The sequence below is a fragment of the Meles meles genome, chromosome 2 (genome assembly GCF_922984935.1).
Source record: "Meles meles chromosome 2, mMelMel3.1 paternal haplotype, whole genome shotgun sequence".
Lineage (NCBI taxonomy): Eukaryota > Metazoa > Chordata > Mammalia > Carnivora > Mustelidae > Meles > Meles meles.
This window is the reverse complement of record NC_060067.1, coordinates 204,805,587-204,827,961: the sequence shown is the minus strand read 5'-3', so window position 1 is coordinate 204,827,961 and position 22,375 is coordinate 204,805,587. Positions and strand designations below refer to the sequence as shown.

General features: G+C 43.1%; 1 pseudogene; it reads right to left on the bottom strand.

Moving 5' to 3' along the window:
• Window positions 1–306: 306 nt before the first annotated feature.
• Window positions 307–20,832, bottom strand: LOC123936986 (annotated as a pseudogene).
• Window positions 20,833–22,375: the final 1,543 nt, after the last annotated feature.

Here is a 22,375-nt window from a genome sequence, read left to right as displayed (position 1 = left end):
CTGTCAGTCAGGGCACACATTCAGATTGCCCAGTCTAGAGGCTAACAGGGTTTACAAATGCGGCCCCAAAGGACTGTACAGTGGGTACTCTTGAGGTAAGTCCCCTTGGAGTACAGACAGATCTTGGCAAATACAACAGTTGCAACTTAAAAAGAATAAATCAGGCAGTTTAGATAATCACAAAGACTCAACAGACAACCAAGAATTTGTGTACGGTTGAATGATAAGATTAACCTCCTACACATGGACACTTCTTCAAGATACATAAGGGCATTCCTTTAAGACTGGGAGAGGCAGATGTTTTGCCTAATGCATACAAGCAAACACAGAGTCAAGCAAAATGAGGAAATAGGCTGCAAACAAAAGGATAAGACAAAACCTCAGAAAAAGACCTTAATGAAGTAGAGATAAGTAACCTACCTGATAAAGAGTTCAAAGTCATGGTCATAAAGATGCTCAGCAAAATTGGAAGAATGAATGAATGCAATGAGAACTTCGACAAACATACAGAAAATAGAAGAAAGTACTTAACAAAAGTCACAGAACTAAAGAATACAATAGCCAAATTTAAAAATACACTATAGGGCTCAATAGCAGGCTGCATTTAAAAAATACACTACAGGGGCTCAACAGCAGACTACATGAAGTAGAAGAGCAAATCAGAACTGGAAGACAGGAAATAGGGCAGGAAAAAAAATTTTTTTAAGAATTAAAAAAAATAAAGATAGCTTAAAAGTCCTATAGGACAACATCAAATGAAATAATCATTATAGCAATCCTAGAAGAAGAGGGAAAGAGGCAGAAAATTTACTTGAAGAAGTAATGCCTGAAAAAGCTCCCTAACGTAGGAAAGGAAACATACATCCAGGTCCAGGAAGTCCAGAGAGTTCCAAAAAAGATGAACCTAAAGAGATCCATGCCAAGACACATTATAATTAAAGTATCAAAATCTAGAAATAAAGAATCTTAAAAGTAGCAATAGAAAAACAACTTGTTATGTACAAGGGAATTCCCCCTAAGACTATGAGCAGACTTTTTTTTTTTTTTTTTTTTTCCAGCTGTCATTTATTTTTGGCTCTTGGGGCAATGTTATCTTTTCAATATGAAAAAAAGCAAGTTCAACACAAAATAGAAATTTGAAGTGTAGGACAGGATGAAGCCTGTCCTACAGGGAATAGCAAAAGGAAAAAATGAAATGTTGCCAAAGATGGGAGGGTCTCCTTGGCCCCTCTCTGAAAGAATTATTCAAAAGATTTAGGTGGCAGTACAAACCTTTCTGTACATACACAGCAGAGCTGGGTGTTTGCTAAGGAAAAGTGGGGATGGGAAAGGTCTTTCTGGAGGCTAGTCCCTCTTCCCCTTCTCCAACCAGGGGAAAAGGAAGGAATCCAACATATGAAGGAGGAAAGGGAAGGATCCTGCATAACAGAGTGGGGCAGACCCCTGAAAAAGAAATAACTCAGGACACAGCTTGGAAGAAGATGAAAAATAAACATAATACTGTCAACACCTCTCCTGAAGCTGAGAGGAGCAGGGAAATTCCTGGAAATTAGGACTCAAGAGCTGGATATCCCTCTCCAAAACTGCTCTAAAATAGAAAACGCTACCCCTTCCTTATAGGTACCTCTACCGCATAGCAGGTACCTCTACCTCCCCCAGGCTACCACATGGGCTTAGGGTGGTGGCCATCTACTGGGTTTTAAGCACTTGGTTCTAAATGGGATCTGAATAGACTCAGCTTCTTGGAGAATTATCTTAAAAAACAAAGGGAAATACCAACAGGACAGATGGGAGAAGGGGACACCAAAAGGAAATACAGGGTTATCCAGAATGGCAGAAATCTAGGTTTCCCAGAGTAGAAGAGAGGAGACATTCAACAAACAACAAGTATTTATTGAGCGCCTATTATGTGCCAGGCACTGTGTTCTAGGACCTCCCCTCCCTCCAAAAAAAGAAAAAAAAAAGAGAGAGAGAGGCAGAAAATGTAATTCTGAGTGAAAGGACAGGGGCAGCTGAGGAAGAAGGCTGAGGGAATGGAGAAGCCTGAGGTGATGGTGCTCTGCCATAAGCCTCCTCTTCAGCCTCCTCACCGAAATCTTCCTCCTCTTCTGTGGTGGCATCCTGGTACTCCTGGTATTCATTCATTCATGTTGCTCCCAGCTTCAGTGAATTCCATCTTGTCCATGCCCTCACCTGTGTACCAGTGGAGGAAGGCCTTGCACCAGAACATGGCCATGAACTCCTCTAAGATGCGCTTGAAGAGCTCCTGGATGGCTGTGCTATTTCCAATGAAGGTGACTGCCATCTTGAAGTCACAAGGTGGGATACTGCAGACTGCTGTCTTGACGCTGTTGGGGATCCACTCCACAAAGTAGCTACTATTCCTTTTTGCATGTTGAGCATCTGCTCATCTACCTCCTTCATGGACATCTGCCCATGGAAGATAGCAGCCACAGTGAGGTAACAGCCATGGTGGGGGTCCCAGGCAGCCATTGTTCTTGGCATCAGAGACTTGCTGGGTGAGTTCAGGCACAGTGAGGGCCCGATACTGCTGGCTTCCACAGCTGGTCAGAGGTGCAAAGCCGGGCATGAAGAAGTGGAGCCGTGGGAAGGCATGTTGATGGCTAGCTTCTGGAGGTCAGCATTGAGCTGACCAGGGAAGTGGAGGCAGGTGGTGACACCGCTCATGGTGGTTGAGACGAGGTGGTTCTGGTCTCCATAGGTTGGCGTGGTCAGCTTGAGAGTGAACAAGCAGATGTCATAAAGGGCCTCATTGTCAACACAGTAGGTCTCATCTGTATTCTCTACCAACTGATGGACAGAGAGGGTGGCATTGTAGGGCTCGATCACCATGTCAGACACTCTGGGTGAGGGTACCACACTGAAGGTGTTCACGATGCGGTTGGGATACTCTTCTCGGATCTTGCTGATGAACAAGATGCCCATTCCAGAGCCTGTGCCCCACCCAGTGAATGAGTCAGCTGGAAGCCCTGCAGGCAGTCACAGCTCTCGGCCTCCTTCCTCACCACATCCAGGACTGAGTCAACCAGCTCAGCCCCCTCTGTATAGTGGCCCTTGGCCCAGTTGTTGCCTGCCCCAGAGTGACCAAAAACAAAGTTGTCTGGTCTGAATATCTGCCCAAAAGGACCTGAGTGAACAGAGTCCACGGTCCTGGGTTCTAGATCCACCAAGATAGCACGAGGAACTTATTTGCCACCTGTAGCTTCATTGTAGTACATGGAGATGCGATCCAGCTGCAGGTCACTGTCACTGTCGTAGGTTCCAGTGGGGTTGATGCTGTGTTCATTACTGATTACCTCCCAGAACTTGGTACTGATCTGGTTACCACACTGACTGGCCTGGATGTGCACAATTTCCCTCACTGTTAAAATTCATTTTAATTTTTTTGCTTGCCTCACGGTGTGTACAGGACAAGAAAATGATATGGAATTCTTTTTTCTGTACTGCTAGTCGCAGGATGGAAGGATGGGACATGTCCCAGAGGCTGGAGCAACGAGGTCCGAACACAGCTGCAGGAAGGTTCTGAGAAGGAGTATGAACAGACTTTTTAGCAGAAGCTTTGTAGGCCCAAAGAGAGTGTCATGATATATTCAAAATAGTGAAAGGAAAAAAAAAAATAACACAACACCATCCAATCAAGAATACTCTACCCAACAAGGTTGTCATTCAGAATCAAAGGAGAGATACAGATTGTTTCAGATAAGCAAAAGCTAAAGGAATTCATCACTACTCAACTAGTTATAGAAGCAATACTGAAGGACTTCTTTAAGCTGAAATGGAAAGGTGCAAATTAGTTACAAGAAAACATTTAAAAGTAAAAAAAAAAAATGAAAAGGAAAGAAAAAAATCACTGGTGAAGTTAAATATATAGGAAAGATGGTAAATTAATCATTTATAAACATAGTATGAAGGTTAAAGGACAAAAGTATTAAATTTAACAAAAACTGCAATGGTTAAGAGATACAGAAAATAAAAAGATGTAAAATATGAAATCAAGGAATGTTGGGGGGATAATAATGTAGAGTTTTAGAATGCATTCAAACTTAACTTGCAATCAATTTAGACTGTTATATATAGGCAAGTACATGCTAACTTCATAAAATCACAAAGCAAAAACCTATAGTAGATAATGAGAAAAGAATCTAAGCATAGCACTAAAGAAAGTCATCAAAATACAACAGAGAGAGCAAGAGAAGAAGAAAGGAACAGAAGAACTACAAAATAGCCAGAAAACAATTTACAAAATGTCAGTAAACACATACCTACTAAAAGCTATTTTAAATATAAATGGACTAAATTCTCTAGCAGAATGGATAAAAAATAATTCATCTGTATGCTACCTATACGAGACTCACTCCAAATATAAGGGCATACAGACTGAAAGTGAAAGATATTCCATGCAAATGGAAACAAAAAGAAAGCTGGGGGCAGCTATACTCATTAAGAGACAAAATAGACTATAAAACAAAGACTGGGGATAAAAGACAAAGATGGACATTACATAATGATAAAGGGGTCAATGCAAAAAGAAAATACAACATTTATAAATATTTATGCACCCAACATAGGAACACCTAAATGTATAAGGCAAATATTAACAGACCTAAAGAGAGAAACTGATAGAAATACAGTATCCATAGAGGATTTTGATACCCCACTTATATCAAAGGACAGATCACACAGACTAAAAAAACACTAAGGAAACATCAGCCTTAAACAACACATTAGATAAGATGGAACTGATAGATAATATATAGAATATTCTATGAAAAGCAAGAGAATACAGAACAGATGTCATGTGAGGCCAAAACAAAGCCCCAATGGACAACTACATGCAAAACAATGAAACTGGACCATTCTTAACACCTTACATCATACACAAAAATTAACTCAAAATGGATTAAAGCCCTAAATGTGAGACCTAAAGCCATAAAACTCCTAGAAGAAAACATAGGCAGTAAACACTCTGATTGCTGTCTTTGCAATATTTTTTTGGATCAGTCTCCTCAGGCTAGGGCAACGAAATTTAAAATAAATGGACTACAACAAACTTAAAAGCTTTTGCACATCAAAGGAAACCATCAACAAAATAAAAAGGCAAACTATAAAATGGGAGAAGACATTTGCAAATCATATATAAGGGGTTAATTTCCAAATCTATAAAGAACTTACACAACTTAATATCCAAAAACAACAACCTTATTAAAAATTTGGCAGAGGACTTAGACATTTTTCCAAAGAAGACATACAGATGGCCATAAGGCATATGAAATGGTGCTCAACATCACTAATCATAAGGGAAATGCAAATCAAAATCACATTGAAATATTGCCTCACATCTGTCCCATTGGCTATTATCAAAAAGACAAAAAATAACAAGTATTGGCGAGAGTGTGGAGAAAAAGGAACCCTCATGCACCAATGGCAGGAACACAAGCCAGTGCAGCCGTTATGGAAAACAGCATGGAGGTTCCTCCAGAACTTAAAAATAGAACTACTGTAGTATCTAGCACTTCCACTTCTGGGTATTTATCTGAAGACAAACAGCACCATTTGAAAGAGATCTATGCAGTCCTATGTTCAATGCTGAAGTATTTACAATAGCCAAGATACAAGAACAAATTAAATGTCTCTCTATGGTTGAATGGATAAATAAAGAGAGTGAAGTATTACTCAGCCATAGTCTTCTGATGCGTCGTCAAACACGCTATCTGCTGCGCCACTGGCCCCTTTTCAGCCATCAAAAGAATGAAATCTTGCCATTTGCAGAACATGGGCATAGGAGAGGTATCAGGGTGAGTGAAATTAGTCAGAGAAAGACGAATACCTTGATAACTTCATTAGAGATGGAAGTTAAAAAAAACAAATGAAATATAACAGAAATAGACTCATGGATACAAGAAAAAACTACTGGTTACCAGAGTGGGGGCAGGGTTGGGAGTGGGTGAAACAGATGAAGGGGATTAAGAGATACAAATTTCCAGATATAAAACCAGTCTTGGGGACGTAAGGCAGAGCACAGAGAATATAGTCAATAACATTGTAATAACTCAGGTGACAGATGGTAACTAGATTTATCATGGGGATCATTTTGTAACATATAAAATATCAAATCATTATGATGTATACTTTAACAGGATGTTGTATGGCATATATACTTCAAGAAAAAAAAACCAAACAAAACATTCTGCTCTTTGAAATGCAAGACAATGAGAGAGAAGATGAGGGGAAAGAGAATGAGCAGGGAGGAAAGGGAGAGGTTTTTAATTTTTTTTTTCAAAACAGGATTGCTTTGGGTTTTATTACAAATCTTTAGCACAAAAACATTTGAGGAGGATAGTGATCCAGGAATTCCAGGACTGAACCAAGCCAAGCGGTCACTTCAGGACATAGGATGTGCGATGGAGACGAGAAACCCCCACTCCCCCACTTCCACGAGCTCGCTCTGTGAGGACCAGTGGCAGAAGATACATGCCTGTGAGTGTAGAGTGAGCAGGTGTCAACTGGCCCGGAAAAGTGGGCGCAGAGCCTCACTGAGGGCCATGAGTGAGACCAACCACACCATTTGGAGAAATCAGTGTCATGAATGTGGGTGATCAATTCCTGATAGGGACCAATTCCTGATAGTTGATCAAACTAAGCAGGGAAAGATTGTTAATTGGTATAATTAACTGTAGCAACTGATGAGACAAATACAAGAATTTGGGAAGGATGGACAGAAGTCCCACTGCAAATCCACGAATTTAATGATGGACAGAAAGAGTCAAGGGATGGGAAGGGCAAATCAGACAGCTAAAAGGCTAAAAATTCTGCATTTCCACACAAAGACAGACAAACTGCATGAATGGAGTTCAGACAGAAGGACAGAAACAGAGCAAGAGACATACTCTGCTGGGTTAAAGTACAGGAAGGCACCGTCTCAGAATGGAGGGTTTTTCAGAGCAAACTTGCTCAGACCACCCACCTTGGGGCCACCAGAAGCCTCTTGCCGAGATGCCCACATTTGTGGGTTCCAAGACACAGTTGAGATATAAGGAATAGGACGTTAAACAAATTGGGGCTAAACTACCCCTGTGGACGCTCGGAACACTGGATGTACTCTGGCTTTCACCGAGTCCGTGATCTTCAACCACCCGGGGAGGCGATGCTGGCCCCCCAGCACATCTCCATAAGCACATGACTCGGCTAGCAGACAGCACATGCTGGCTTTCGTCACCAGCCCCCGGCACCGAGTCCCTGACACCTGGCGCTATTCTCCCAGTCCCTTCCTGGAAGGAAAGGCTGACTACCCCCGTCCATCCCCTGGGTCTGAGGAAAGATCCCCTCCACTTTGGACTAGGCAGGAATGAGTTCTGTGGTCACTGCATGCCACAGGGCCGAATGTGCTGGACCCCACAAATAATGGGCACAGCGTACCTCAGCGTGTTCCGGCCGACAGAACAGACCGCCGGAGGACTTGTGAGCCATGGACAGTGCTCTCTCACGGTTCTGAAGGCTGCAGGTCCAAGAGCGAGGCACAGGCAGACTCAGTGTCTGGTGAAAAGCTACTTTCTGGTTCACAGTCGGCATTTTCTCCCTGTGTCCCCAAACGATGGAAAGGGTGAGGGAACTCTGTGGCATCTTTTTTCTAAGGGCACTGAACCCACTCATGAAGGTGCCACAGAACAGCCCCCCCCCATATTATCATGCTGAGGGTTAGGATTCAGGGTACGAGTTTGAGGAGGACACAAACCACTCGGCGTCTGGCAGGGCACGCGTGCGAAGTGGATAGTGCGGAGCCCCCTACACTAGGAGTCCTTGGGGCTCTGTCTGCTCTCGGGGGCTGCTGGAGCGACGGCGGAGGATCTGGGCCTAACTAATACAATAAATAATTCTGCATTCGACCCAATATTGGGGGTTCACAATACAGTATGTAATGGAGACCTAGGTCCTCCTCAGGCAAGGGCTCTTCCGGCAGCCACCAGCCCCATGTGGCTACTGAGCCCACAAAATGCAGCTGGACTAAAACACAACAAGCCGTAGGGATAAAACACACTGGATTTCCATGATATATTCCCCCCCAAAAGTAAAATATCTGTAAGTTTACATCAATGACAGGTCGAAATGATAGCATATTGTGTTAAATAAAATATAGTAGTAAACTTAATTTCACCTTTTCCTTTTCTCTTTTCACTAGAAAATTGAAACTTACGTATATGGCTTCCATTCTAGGTCTTTTCAGCGATGCAGCTCTAGAAGGTGCTTAATAGCTAGCAGACGCGCGATCAATCTTTCAACATTGACTGTGGTCTGACACCTACAGCCATGCTCTCAGACCTAAGCCAGCATGGGAGGCGGTCAGACCCAGCAGACGGTCTGATTCAGCGAGTCTGGGGGGCCCAGGCAACTCACCTTGGCGCAGGTGACACCGATAAGACGGTGCCAGGGACCAGACTTTGAGACCCGCCATCAAGCACGTCCCATGGGCTCTACCATCTCGAGTGGCCTGAGAACTGGCTCGAGGAACAGTTTTGGTTCGCACTGGGTAGGACTTCTGGTTGGCCCTCCTCAACTGCAAACCGAACACGCCTTCCTTCCAGGACAGGTGGTTCACTAAGTTATCCTAGGATCTCACAGCAAACGTGAGGAGGGTAGTAAGATGTTGCCGAGTGGTCTGAAAGCCAGCAGCACGCAAAGTGCTCCCAAAACATCTCCACTCACCTACAGTAACAGAAAAGAGGTGGGAATGGGTCTGAGTTAGCGCTCAGGTGGCAGGAGCTGGTGTGCAGGGACAGCAAAATCCAAAGGGGAGAGGAAGCGGACAGCGGCTTATTAAAGCCTGAACCCTGAAGCTCACAGCACGTCTCGTCCTCTCTGCTGCACCCGCGGGCAGCCTGGCACACCGTGTGGCGTGGTTTTGCTTTTCAGCAGAGGCGAAGTCGGTCTCCCGCTCTCCTTCCTTCGTGTTACATTCATAACTTGAGGAGTTATTGCAAAGACAGAGTCAGGCCCCGGCTTGTCCCTTCTCCTGATGGGAATTCAGGGAACGGCCGAGCAATAGGCAAAGACTGATTTGTCTCTGGATGTTAAGAACAGATCCCCACAAAGCGAGATTTAAGGTCAACCAGACGGGATCAACCACTAGGCAAGTGCTTGAATAGGGGGCCTGCAGGGTCTTCCGGAAGATCTCGTCCTGCCACCCAGTGTTTCACTGGACCTCACCTTGCCTTTATTTTGCACCATTAAAGGGGTTCAGATTTGGAGGCTGTGCTTGTGGCGTTGGAAAGCCCAGCTCTGCCCTACTCGGAGGACACAGAGGCCGGCCATCTGCATCTCTCACGGGAAAAATGCAGTTGCAATCATTCTTACAGATTAAGCATAAAATTAGCATTTTTAATTTCATTTGCCTCATTAATTCTCAAGGAAATTGTTTCTACAGAGCCCATTCCCAGTTCCCCAAAATTCAGTCACCGGAGCCTGCGGATCTCGACAGGTGCCTTACGGGGATTGCGACACACAAACCTATGCAGACACGTTCGCATTTGCTCCACACGGTTCCCAATGTGCCCACGTAAACTCATAATTTTATCACCTGTATTGATGAACATGTAGAATTTTAACTTTACCAGTCTCCCAGGTGATCATAGTTTCCTAGGATTTTAAAACACTATTCTCTACAGAATATACCAATATGGTCTCAAGTAATCCATACGGAAATAAGCAAATGAAAAATAAAAATCTCCGCTCATCACTCCCCACACCGCCCTCTCGAAAGGCAAATTCTGTTACGATTTTGATGTAAATGTTTCCAGAACACCTGCTATGTGTTTACACACGGATCTGTACATCTGTAAATCTTCTCTGTTATAGAAATGGGATTACGTTCAACATACTCTGTGGAAATCTTTTTTTGTTCCTTAAGAAGAACATTTTAATGTTTGAGTCAATGTTTTATGTCCGAGAATAGAATGCACGTGTGCTCACGCAGGCACACGTGTGTGCATAAGCACCCGGGGAAAGTACTTTGTGGGATAGATATGCCTTTTTTTAAAAGTCATTAACCATTACTATGTAACCATGTCCTTATGAATAAACATTAACTTTCTCTCCAGTAGTCCTCTATTCCAAGCTACACTAAAATGAACATTGTGCTAATAAAAAAAAAGTGAACATTTTTCCAAAATAGAAAACTGAAAATGGAATTGCGTGTATCTTGATAAGGATATCGCCAATTGCTCTCCAGAAAGATGGAGGCAACTTCTACACTCAGTATCGACACACCTACATCAGTACTGAATGTTAGATTTCTCTGTTGAAAGAGGATACAGTGAACATGCATAGATCATTTTCTAGGAACACTGTCACCAGACAGTCAGTCTACCCTACTCACTCCTAACCCTTTCACCATATTTGTCCCTGTGCTGATACAGCATTATTTCAACAGCAAAGATTTACACTGGGATTCTCTTTTTCAAAGTTTCCTTCCTAGTTTTTCAGTTATTCACTTCTCTCAATAAGTTTTAAAAGTGGATTGTGAGGATCCAGAAAAAAAAATTCTTGGAGTTTTTATTTTATTTTATTTTAAAGATTTTATTCATTTACTTGACAAAGATCACAAGTAGACAGAGAGACAAGCAGAGAGAGAGGGAAGCAGGCTCCCTGCTGAGCAGAGAGCCCGATGTGGGGCTCGATCCCAGGACCCTGAGATCATGACCTGAGCCTAAGGCAGAGGCTTCAACCCACTGAGCCCCCCAAGGGGCTAAAAACCCCCTAGAGTTTTTATTGGCATCCAGTCAATCTTATAGGACAATTTAAAAAAAAGATTATAAAGTTAAAATCCTTATTTGGTAACATGATCTGCCTTTCTAATTTTTCACGCCTCCTCACATAATTTATGTTTATTTCAGTGCAGGGTTGTTTGGGGAGATCACAGCTCAACCATGTGATGCAACCTTAGGTAACTTATCCTATCTGTGCCTCATTTTTTTCATCTGGTACATCAAAAGAATACTAGCTATCAAAATTAGTGCTTGTGTAAAAGTGTCAACTTTTCTTTTTCATTTCTTTACTGTTTAAAAAAAATTTACTGGACAGACAGAGAGCACAGGTAGGCAGAGCAACAGGCAGAGGGAGAAGGAGAAGCAGAATCCCAATGTGGGACTCAATCCCAGGACCCCAAGATCATGACCTGAGCTGAAGGCAGACGCTTAAACCATTGAGTCACCCACGTGCCCCTAGTGTCAGTTTTTAAAAACAATACCTACACTCCCACTCATTTCTAATGTATTTGTGTAAATAGATTTCTCTCTTAATAAATTTAACAAAGGCTTATCCGTATTATTGCTTCTTTCAAACTATCAAGTTTTTTGTTTCATCGAATATTCAAGAATATCCTTTTGTGGTTTTGTTTTTATTTTTTGCTTTTAACTTTGGTAACTTCTTACCTTTACTTTCCTTAGATTTGTTTTAGTCGTCTTTATCTTGTTGAGGTAAATACTCAGTTCCAACCCAAAGATGTCCTTTCCTAGGAAGGATTTCTGATTGTTTCCAGGTGTTTGCATGTAGAGTTGAACCTGAAGAACCCAGGTTTGAATTGCATGGGTCTGTTTATGTGCAGTTTTTCCCCCCAGTAAATATAATACAATGCGTAAACACATTTTCTCTTTCTTATGAGTTTGCCATTTTCTTTTCGCTAGCTTACTTTATTGTAACAATACAGTATGTTTTTTTGTTTTTTTTTTTAAGATTTTATTTATTTATTTGACAGACGGAAATCACAAGTAGGCAGAGAAGCAGGCAGAGAGAGAGGAGGAAGCAGGCTCCCTGCTGAGCAGAGAGCCCGATGTGGGACTCAATCCCAGGACCCTGGAATCATGACCTGAGCCGAAGGCAGAGGCTTTAACCCACTGAGCCACCCAGGCACCCCAAAATACAGTATGTTTTACAGAGAACACACAAATGTGTTAATCGACGTTATATTATTAGCAAGGCTTCTAGTCAACAGGAGGGTATTAGTAAAGTTTTGTGGGAGTTAAAAGTTATAGGTATATTTTCACCTGTGCAGGCGTTGTCGGCCCTCACCCCCATTCTTGTTCAAGGGTCAAGGTAGATAGTGTACACAAATACACTTTTTAAGGTATGGTATGTCCTACCACCCAAATTTTGGAAAGGAGAACCCTGAGAAGTTACTTAACTTCTCTAAGGTCAGACAAGAAAATAAAGGCAAGGGAAGGACAGGAGTGAACAGTGGGCATTAGTTTCAGGGTCTGTGTGCTTTGCCAACTCAACACTCTGCCTCTGAGTACGACCTGAGAGATCCACCTCCACAGGTTTCTATGTGAAATTCCACCGCTGTTACTCATTTGAAAAAGCACCTTTTTCCTTCCTCTTTAACCTAAGTTATTTTTAAGGATTTGGCTTGTTGTTGTCTGTTAACTCCAAAAAGACAGTTTGGGCATGGTAATGATACTGAGTATTTATTTTCGCCTGTCTTTGTTGTGATTGCTAGGTGCATTGCATTGTTTTAAGTAAATGCTGTATAAATGATTTTTCCCTTTTAAAAACCTGAGCTTCCCTTTCTTAATACAGTATTTTTGGTAAACATTGGCTGTGTTTAAAATGACTACATATCATGTGTTGAGTACAAATAGGTACCACATGGTTTTATTGAAATATTCATATCACTGTGTTGTTTGTATACTTGCCCTGTTGATTGTGAATGAAGATTTGCTTTCATCCTGTGACTATGTCCTTTTTATTTATGTTCTAATTATTTCTGCTGTTTGTATTTTAAAGCTATATATAAAGCTTAATAAAGGCTGTGGCCTCATTTTTGGAGTAGATTAAATAGTTTACCAACATGAAATCTCATTTCCTCAGTTAAGGGGTTTGAGGTTTTGCCTTTTTTTTTTTTTTTTTAAATATACTGTCATATTTATTTTCCCCTTTGTTTGAATTTGCCTTTTTTTTTTAATGTCTCATTTCTTTATTTGCAGTGGTGCTCTAACATTTATTGTATATTTCTTACACTACAGCTGAGTTTGTAAACCAGTCTCTTTTACTTAGAATTTAACTCATTTACATGTATTTGGTTGTGAATATGAAATGGGTTTTTTCTTTCGACCTCCAGTCACTCTAAAACCCCTGTAGAAAATGCAGTTTTATAGATTCATCTTCATACCTTTAAACTTTTTTTTAAACCTATTTTCTTTTTCCTTTTTCCCATAGTCTGAGGCAATTTCCCAGTATTTTCCCAGTCACGGTTTTTGTCTTCAGGTACAACTATCTTTTTTTTAAATAACATGATTAATTTGCAAGACTAATTCTTGTTCTTGCATTACTTTTTAATGGTATTATAGCACAATACTCTCATGTATCTTTAGAAGTATTCTTTGGAATATTTTTTTACTTCTCTTCTGTTCCCTGAATTCTGTTGCATCTAGAATCAGTTTATCATTTGTTTGCTTCACTTTGATCCTGTTACATAAGACTCTACTCAGCATGGTGCATGTATAAGGTACATGATGGTGGACTGTGGTTTATAACACCACTGCATATTTGGAAGGTGCTAGAAAGTTCTTAAAAGGCCTAATCACAAGAAATAAAAACTGTGTAACTATATACAGGGATGATCACTAACTAAAATTATTGTGGTAATCATTGCACATGATATAGAAACATTAAATCATTATGTTATATACCTGAATGATGTTAATTATCCAATTAAGAAAGACTTGACTTTCCTTAATAATGTGGTGATCCTTGCTTCCCCTTCACCCCACTTTGAGTATAAAGGCCTAGAATCACTTATATAGGTACTTGGACAGATTCTTCCCAGGGTCATAAAGGTCTGATTTTTTAGGGGCTAACTTCCTGGAATTGGAATGCTGACTGCCAGTGGACAGACTTCCCCCAGTGGATACAGATGGCAGTCAGTCCCATTTGGGATTTTGAATGGCCAAAAGAATGATATCTTTACTCTAGGCTTTGGGGACTGGAATGAGTTTTTCTTTTGAGCAGAAATTACATATAGAGCCTTCTTTTTCACTGTTGCATAGTATTCTGTGAAGATCTCAAGTTATCTCCATGTCTGGTCTCTCAGCTTCCTGAAGCCAGTACACTTGGCATGAAGCAGATGTTTGGCTTTGCTAGGTTTGTACACAAATGCCAGCCCTGTGTCTGGTGTGCACACGTGTTGACAAGGAAGGAGAAAAAGCTGAACTCTGGGCCCACTGTCCCATAGTCAGTTACCAATCACCCTAAAGATCGTCTTGGGGAAACCTCCTGTTCTTGTTCTGAAAATTTCTCTGGCTCTACTCCTGGGTTATAGCAGCTTTTCAGCTTGTGTTTTGAGCTGTGGTGTTGTTGGATTTATAAATCCCATTCTTTCTAACACAAAACATTTGTTCTCTATTTTCCAGGAACACCTCCTAATTTTGTTCTGAGGCTGGCAGCCCTTCTTACTCAGAATAAAGATTTATTCTTTGAAATACTAGTTTAAGAAAACACAAGAGAAACAACCTTTAGGCTTTGGGAAATATGAAACTCCAAGGTTCAGATCTGTGATGCTGAAGTGTGAATCACAGCATGGAGGAGGTAATCGAAGATATTTGAGAGTGAGAGATAATACCAAAGAGTAAGACAAGGGCAGAGTCTCAGAAGGACAAATTCACAGAGAAAAAGAAGATTGAGGTCCATATGAAAAAAGATTTTATTTTTATTTATTTATTTATTTATTTTGTCAGAGAGACAGGAGAAATAACTAACATAAAAACAGAAAATTAGAGAAATACTGACAGGTCCTCTACAGCTATAAAGACATGCATGTTTTAAAGTACCAACAGAAGAGATTTTTCAAGGGGGAACACCTGTTAGATAATCATGAATGCCCTGGAACTGTGGTTCTTAAGTTTTAACATGCATCCTAATCACCTGGAAAGCTTGTCAAGCCACAGACTAACCAGGTACCAGGTGTGACTGCGGCAGCTGGTCTGGGGAGGACAGCCAGTCAAGAGCAGGGGAGAAGGAGGAGGAGAATTCACAGGGCGCATGAGATGGAACAAGTTGACAGGCCTAGATCATGGTGTGGGCAGCATCAGCAAAGCAGCCGGCAGGAATTAGAAAAATAGACAGTACGAATGTTCAAGGAGCCCAGAGGCAAAAGACAAGAATGAGAGGCAACTGCATTGTCATTGCAAAGACTGAATTCACCACCACGCTTAAAGTCCTATAAATTACGGTCCTTAGTTATTCAAAGAAATCCCTTCTCTGTCCCTTTGCAAAAGAATAAAACTCAGTTGAAAGTTGAGAGGCGGTGACTACCTCGTGGAAACAGTGACCTCCATAGAAATGCCGGGTTCAGAGAAGGTTCTGGGTGGTGGAAGTGGGGAAGGAAGGAAAAGCTTTAGTGAGGACCAGGTCCCTGCTTCTGGTTCCTGGTGGAGATAAACCCAGGTAAAACACAGCTTGTTGAGGAACTTAATGTAATAAAATTATTTTTATTAAAGGTGAGATATCATACAAGAATCCTGAAAACTAGTGCAAGAAGCTCCAGATGATTCAGTAATAATAAGAGTAACCAACATAACTGTAGCAAACCAAAAAAAGGTTTTGTGACTTAACCAAAAATAACGAAACTGTTATTTTAAGAAAAGTATGCACCAGTATTCCATTTGAGGGGAAAACCGGACATGAGTGAATTTATCTGGGCAAATTCAGACACTCACTGTGTGTGGCCTTTGACAAGTTAAACTTTGACCTTCTGTTACCTTATTTATCAAATGATGTTTATTATACCTTATATTCCAGGATTTTAATTATTAAAGATTACATATGGAAGAAATGTATGGTATAAATTATAGGTTACTAAGGAATAGCTACTGTATTATTATTATTATCTCCAGTATTTTTTAAGTTTTTAATATTTACAGCAATTCATAGCCTGCTTTCCCTCCTCACCTTGCCGGAAGGCTTAAGAGGAAGTCTTTGGTTGTAGGGCTGGTGATGCTTAAGGAGACAGGAAGAAGCCCACCAGAGTCCAGGGAGCCCATGGGAATGACCAGGGGCCCGAGAACCCACCTTTTTCCTCCCACTCACAGAGCCTCCAGCTGCTCATGCAGATGTGTAATCTGCCCTAGATAAAATAACCAAAGTGAGTCCGAAGGCAGGCGCTCTCAGGGTGTGAGGAGGACTATTCAGTCAGGCCTCTGGGCTTATGGAGACACAATATTCATACACGGGAAGCATGTCTTTCCCTAGAGAGGACACAATACGTTCATTTCCAGATTATCGATGGCCATTAACCTTGGACGCCAATACACCTTAACCCCTTGTTTGAAGCCAACTGCTTCATCCTCACACTAATGAATTTTCAAGCCATCAAGTGGCATTTTTTGAGGAGCTGGAAATTATCTGACACATGAGAGTGAGGGACACTTCTGCACTCTGCTTTCTTTTCCTCATCTGATTTACAGAGGAGGAGCGGAGTCCCCTGGGAAAATAATTCAAAGCCTCCATGTGTCTCTGAAGCAAATAATCTCTTGTAGTTATGTGAGGGATCAGAGGACAAACAGCAAAGAGCAATGCCAGTCTTCTAAAAGCAAATTCCTCCTAAGTAAGGAACCACAACAGAGGGCTGAGCAACTGGCCAGAGGAAAAGCCAAGCCTGAAGTACCACAGCGGACTTCTGTCAGCCCACACATCGGCGCCAGTGGAGCCCATGTGCTCTGGGGAGGAAAGACTCTGGAAAAGTGAGAGAAACACTGTTTCACCTTCCTCACTAGCCCCTGGATCCTCTAGAAATTAAGAGCTAGGGAGACACAGGCTTGTATCTGTAAAGAAGTCAGTCACTCACACTGTGAGACAGAGTAGTGGAGGAAAAATCAATTCAACTGGGAGGATTTAATGGCACGGTCCTGAGCAAGGCAGGGACTCATCAAAATAGGATGACAGACAAATGTAAGAGCATCAGTGCAAAACAGAAGTAAATTTCAAACTGGATATTCACTGAGAACCAACCTCTGAGGTGGTTTTGGTCAGTACCAACTTGAGTGTGACGCAGTAACAAGCAGCCCCACATCTCAGTGACTTAAACACTCAGATTCCATGTTCAACCTGGGTTGGCTGGGGGCCCCCACTCTCCCTCACAACAGAGACAGGTCCACAGAAGTATCAATCTCACCATCTGGAATGGCTCCCCTTATAGAGCCTGAAAGAAAGGAGAGCACCAAGATGCTAAAATCATGTGAATAGCCCCAGGCGCTCTTGGAAATCCTTGAGGACAACACCACCCAGGGGCAGATGCCCCAAAGGAACACAAACCATGCGGGAGTGAAATGTGGGTAATTATGGTTACTATGATTCCACTTGCTCTAACAGGTCAGTTCTTACACAACTAGTGGATGAGGTAGTGATATAGAACTAGCTACAAGACAGGTCCTCATCGACACGCGGTAACTTACAAGGAACCCTAAAATATCGTCTGGGCTACAGCTGTATGTAGCAAAGCTACTGTAGGATGTCTACAAAAGAACAGGAGTCTGGCCAGAGAGACCAGGAGTGGAATTCCCAACAACCCCGTTCCCATTCCCAGATCACATCTCTGATTGAATCCCAACCGTACCAAGCACCATAAATGGCAGCTCAGTGCCTTCTAAGGCTGCTTACCTTCTATTAAGCTACATTCTCATCCGTAAAATGGGGATGACAATTTCTACCTCATGGAGTTGCTGAGGGGCTTGCCGTCGACCCACATACAGCGACAATATGCAGTTGGTGCCCAGTTAGTGTCGGTTCCCACACCTCACTGGTGTCTGGTTTTCTAGCACTCCGTCTTGTTAAACTGTGGGCTTCCGATGTTGTCTTCTTCCTCACCATTTTTTTAAAGATTTTATTTATTTATTTGACAGAAAGAGAGAGATCACAAGTAGGCTGAGCAGCAGGGAGAGGGGTGGGGGGGGGTCCGGGGGAAGCTGGCTCCCCGCTGAGCACAGAGCCTAATGCAGCCTCGATCGCAGGACGCTGAGATCATGACCCAAGCTGAAGGCAGAGGCTTAACCCACTGAGCCACCCAGGCACCCTTTTCCTCACAACTTAATATTACATTGCTTTGCCCAACACACTGGCTCTTGGAAATAAATTGTCGGCACCATCTCATTAATAAATAAACTAATCCACAGCTTGGCAAGCAAGAGGACTCTGTGAGCTTTCCATCCAAATGGACTCAAGATGGCTGGTCAGAGGCACAAAGTGCCAAAGTCCTGATTGGTTCCCATATAATCCATAGCCAAGGCTCTAAATTCTCAGAGATGGAGCTTTGCTTATTGATGACACTGAAAAATTGTGTGAAAAGAAAATAAAGAGGAACTTAGTTCTGCCTAAGCCTTTCAGCATTTGTTTGCTGCCTTTTTAGATAAGGAAATGTGCAGAACAGTGTGAATGCATCTGGCTAGAGGCCAGGGGATAGCACAGACACTTGGAATGGTGCCCAGAGTGGCATCCAAGGGGCCAGCCTCTGCAGAGGGACAGCTTAGCAGCCACTGGAGAACTGGAAGCTGCTGTTTGGGGTACGGTGGGGCCTTGAAGGTCCGTGGAAAGGTGTCTGGAGACCCTGAACTGCACAAGTCAGAAGTACATGCACACACACTTCTGACAATTAATACACACATGCGTTTTCTGACTCTCCATATACACGAATGTGCACATTTTCCCCAGAAAGAATTCCATGTCTTTCAGCAGATTCTCAGGTTGATCCAGGACTTAAAGCCCAAGAAGAAAACACAAGAAGCCAAAGTAATGGAATTTAAAATCTTCGCAAAAACAGAATGAGTTCTAAAGCCCGTTTTTGTAGAGAAGACTTTCCTGAATCACCCCCTGTGTTAGAACACCCAGCCCTCCTTCATTTGAAACAACTCCAGATTCTCCATTCACTCCAACCAGCCTCTGTTAAAATGTTTGCCCTAAATTTACTTGTTTACAAGTTCCCCTATAGCCAAACTAAGCTTTTATTTTTCCATCTTTTGTATCTATACTTGTTGTCACTCACCAGACTTGCTGATTTGAGACCTTCAGGTTTTAGTAGAGAGTTCCTTTTTGGCCCTTGCCAAAGCCCTCTTGAGGCATCTTTGTGGCTCAGAATGAAGGGGCCCAAAGTGGCTCAGGGGACAGAGCCTAAAGACTTCACCTGCCTGCTCCACCCTGCAGGTGTCCCCTGCATTTCAAAAGATTGCCACGTCAGGCATAGCCAAATTCCCAATTAATTGGTTACCTGGTGTTGCCTGATGGTGTGGAAACTGACTATTTTTCTACTTTCTGTTTATTCCTCATGTGCATCAGCTTTTTAATTCAAATCACTAAGGGATCTTTCTTCCCACATTTGTAATCTTAATCCCGTCCTTGATTTCCTGCTTGACACACACACATCAGCATAATGCAACACATACTCAAGGAATGGTTCCTGTCAACCCGAGAGAATCCTGCAACCAGGCGTGGTGTCATTCACGCCTCAGAGAACCAAAAATGGCCGACCAGTAAGGGATGGTCATCTAGTGAATGTGCTGGCAGGTTCACAAACCTCCACCACAAAGAAGAGTGTGAGAGTATCTTAGAGACTGCTCCAAGGTTTGGAGGAGAAAGAACACCCAGTTAAATGCAATCTCAAAAGGCTTCCTGGAGGGGCGCCTGGGTGGCTCAGTGGGTTGAGTCTCTGGCTTCGGCTCAGGTCATGATCTCAGGGTCCTGGGATCGAGCCCCACATCGGGCTCTCTGCTCAGTAGGGAGCCTGCTTCCCCCGCTCTCTCTCTGCCTGCCTCTGTCTGCCTCTCTGCATACTTGTGATCTCTGTCTGTCGAATAAATAAATAAATAAATAAAATAAAATAAAATAAAGGCTTCCTGGAAGAGCGGTCACCACCTAGCCTTGGAACATAGTGGGAACCCCAGAAAACAATGAGTAGTTGCATTAGGCTGATGCTTAGGTTTTATTTAGGGACATGGTGGAAACTACAACAAGGTAGGTTGGAACCATCACATGGAGTTCTTGACACGGAAGTGCTAAGAAACTCACTGCCCTTGTTAGACGTGATTCATTTGCTGTATCAATAAATATGTCTTTCATCATTTCCCTCCGCTGCCACGCAACACCACCCGTCCTCACTCACCACCTCCCCCTCCCCCACTCCACATTCACGTGGTCCCCGCCTGAGAAGCTTTACCACTTTTATTTGGGGACGCATCTCAAACTCAGCATATTCAATACTAAACACATCTTCCCCCCTACCCCCACCAAACTTGCTCCCTTTTTCATGGGAATGACAGTTGGTCAGGTTGGAAACAGAAGTACCCAACATCCTTTAAGGCTCCTCATCTAATTCATCACTAAATTCTGTCCATTGTACCACCTGAGCTCCTGTGACTCCAGCCCCTTCCCTCCAACCCCTGCCAGTGCCTGAGATGAAGGCCAGGTCACTTCTCACTAAGATTACCCCGCCAGCAGACCCTTGGTGGACCCCCACCCCTCTACCCACATTCCCTTCTCATCATTTTCCACCCAGCTGGCAGAAGAATCTCCCCAAAATATTAGTTTCGCTGTGTCATTTTCCAGATCAGGTTAACATCTGTCCAGGACTCGTTACAGCAGTACTGAGGTTCAAGCTTCCGTAAAATGACGCGTGAAGACATCAAGAACAGGCCACTCTGCACCCCTTCATCTCCACTCTGTCTCAGGCTCACACCCACGGTCCTGTTCAGGGGAAGATGAGCCCACTCTGGCCACCTGATCCAGCCAGGATTCCTCTGCTCCCCCCACCAGCCTGTCGTGCCCTCCCAGCTCACTCATGCCGCCATGCCCACCCCCTCGGGAGATCGTTCCCTGGCCACCTCCAACAGGGAGCGATCTCCCAAGGGGGTGAGCGTGGGCTAGGCAGTCCTCCTATGTGCATTTTCTTCGAGCATCGTCTGTGCTGCCGCTCCAGGAAAGGACCACACCCTATGTAATTTTCCCCCTTCTGTCCTGCTTCCATTCTATGTTAGACTGTAAGCTTCCTAGGAATGGAGACCATGTCTTCACATTCAAACCCTCCTCTCCCTACTCGGAGCACATGCCAGCCAGTGGCAGGCACATGGTTGTGGGGTGGAGGTGAAGAGTGGCCCAGTGCGTTCCTGGACATCCCCAGCAGAAAAGTGTGTGGATTGTGGAGTCATCATAGTCTAGGACCTCAGAGACCTTGTCCTGTGCATCCAGATTATCCAATTTTACAAATACAAAATGAGGGGCCCCTGGGTGGCTCAGTGGGTTAAAGCCTCTGCCTTCGGCTCAGGTCATCATCCCAGGATCCTGGGATCGAGCCCCACATCGGACTCTCTGCTCAGGGGGGAGCCTGCTTCCTCCCCTTCTCTCTGCCTGCCTCTCTGCCTACTTGTGATCTCTGTCTGTCAAATAAATAAATAAAATCTTTAAAAAAATACAAAATGAATGGAGGTAATTGAAATGCAACCATAAATTCTTATGGATGGCTCCTCACAAAAGTAGGAAATGAACTCCCTGGCTTAAAATTCCATCTTCGTATCTAAAGTTTCATTAACCTAGGAAATATTTAATATCAATTCCTCCCTCAACTTAGCAGTAGCCCGCTGAATCTTTAATATATATCAGGTTCGGTTTCCGGTACTTTTCCCAAGAGGTTTTTAATCTCTACAACAAGACCATGAGCAAAGTACCACGATTATTTCCCCATATTACAGACAAGAACACCAAGGCACAGAAAGGGCAGATAAACCCCCCCCCCCCCCCCCGCAGCAGCACAGCCCTGGAGAGGCGAGTGGGGCTCACAGGGAGGAGCACAGGCTCCTCAGAGCTGCACTGCAGCAAGGGGGTGAGGTGGGGGCGGGGTGCTCTCCTTTTCCTTCCTGTAGCTCAGGACTTTTTATTATGACCTTCATCCAATATTTCAACCAACACTTCCCTTTTGCATGCTGGAACTCCGATAGTTTTGAGTTCCCTTTTCAAATAAAGCCATGTTGGAAAAGACCACATAAGCACTAATACTTGTCATCTGTTCACCAGTGTTTCCTAAGCACTACTGGAATCTGCCATAAAATTCTCCACGAGGCTCACAGCAGAGTCCTCTCTTCTCCACATTTCATGTCGTAGACCCCGCTGTCTACTATACATACTCTGATGCAAAAATGGCTGGATTCCTCCTTGCAAATGATAAAATGCTTCCTAAAAATACCAAAGTTAGTCTGGATTTTTTTAATAAGTCCTTGATTTTTTTTGTGTGATTCAATTATAGATTAAAGCTTACGGATGATCTTCTGAAAAACGGAGAAAGTCTGTCTTAAAATAGAGTAGGGAAAACCCAATTCACAGAGAATAAAAA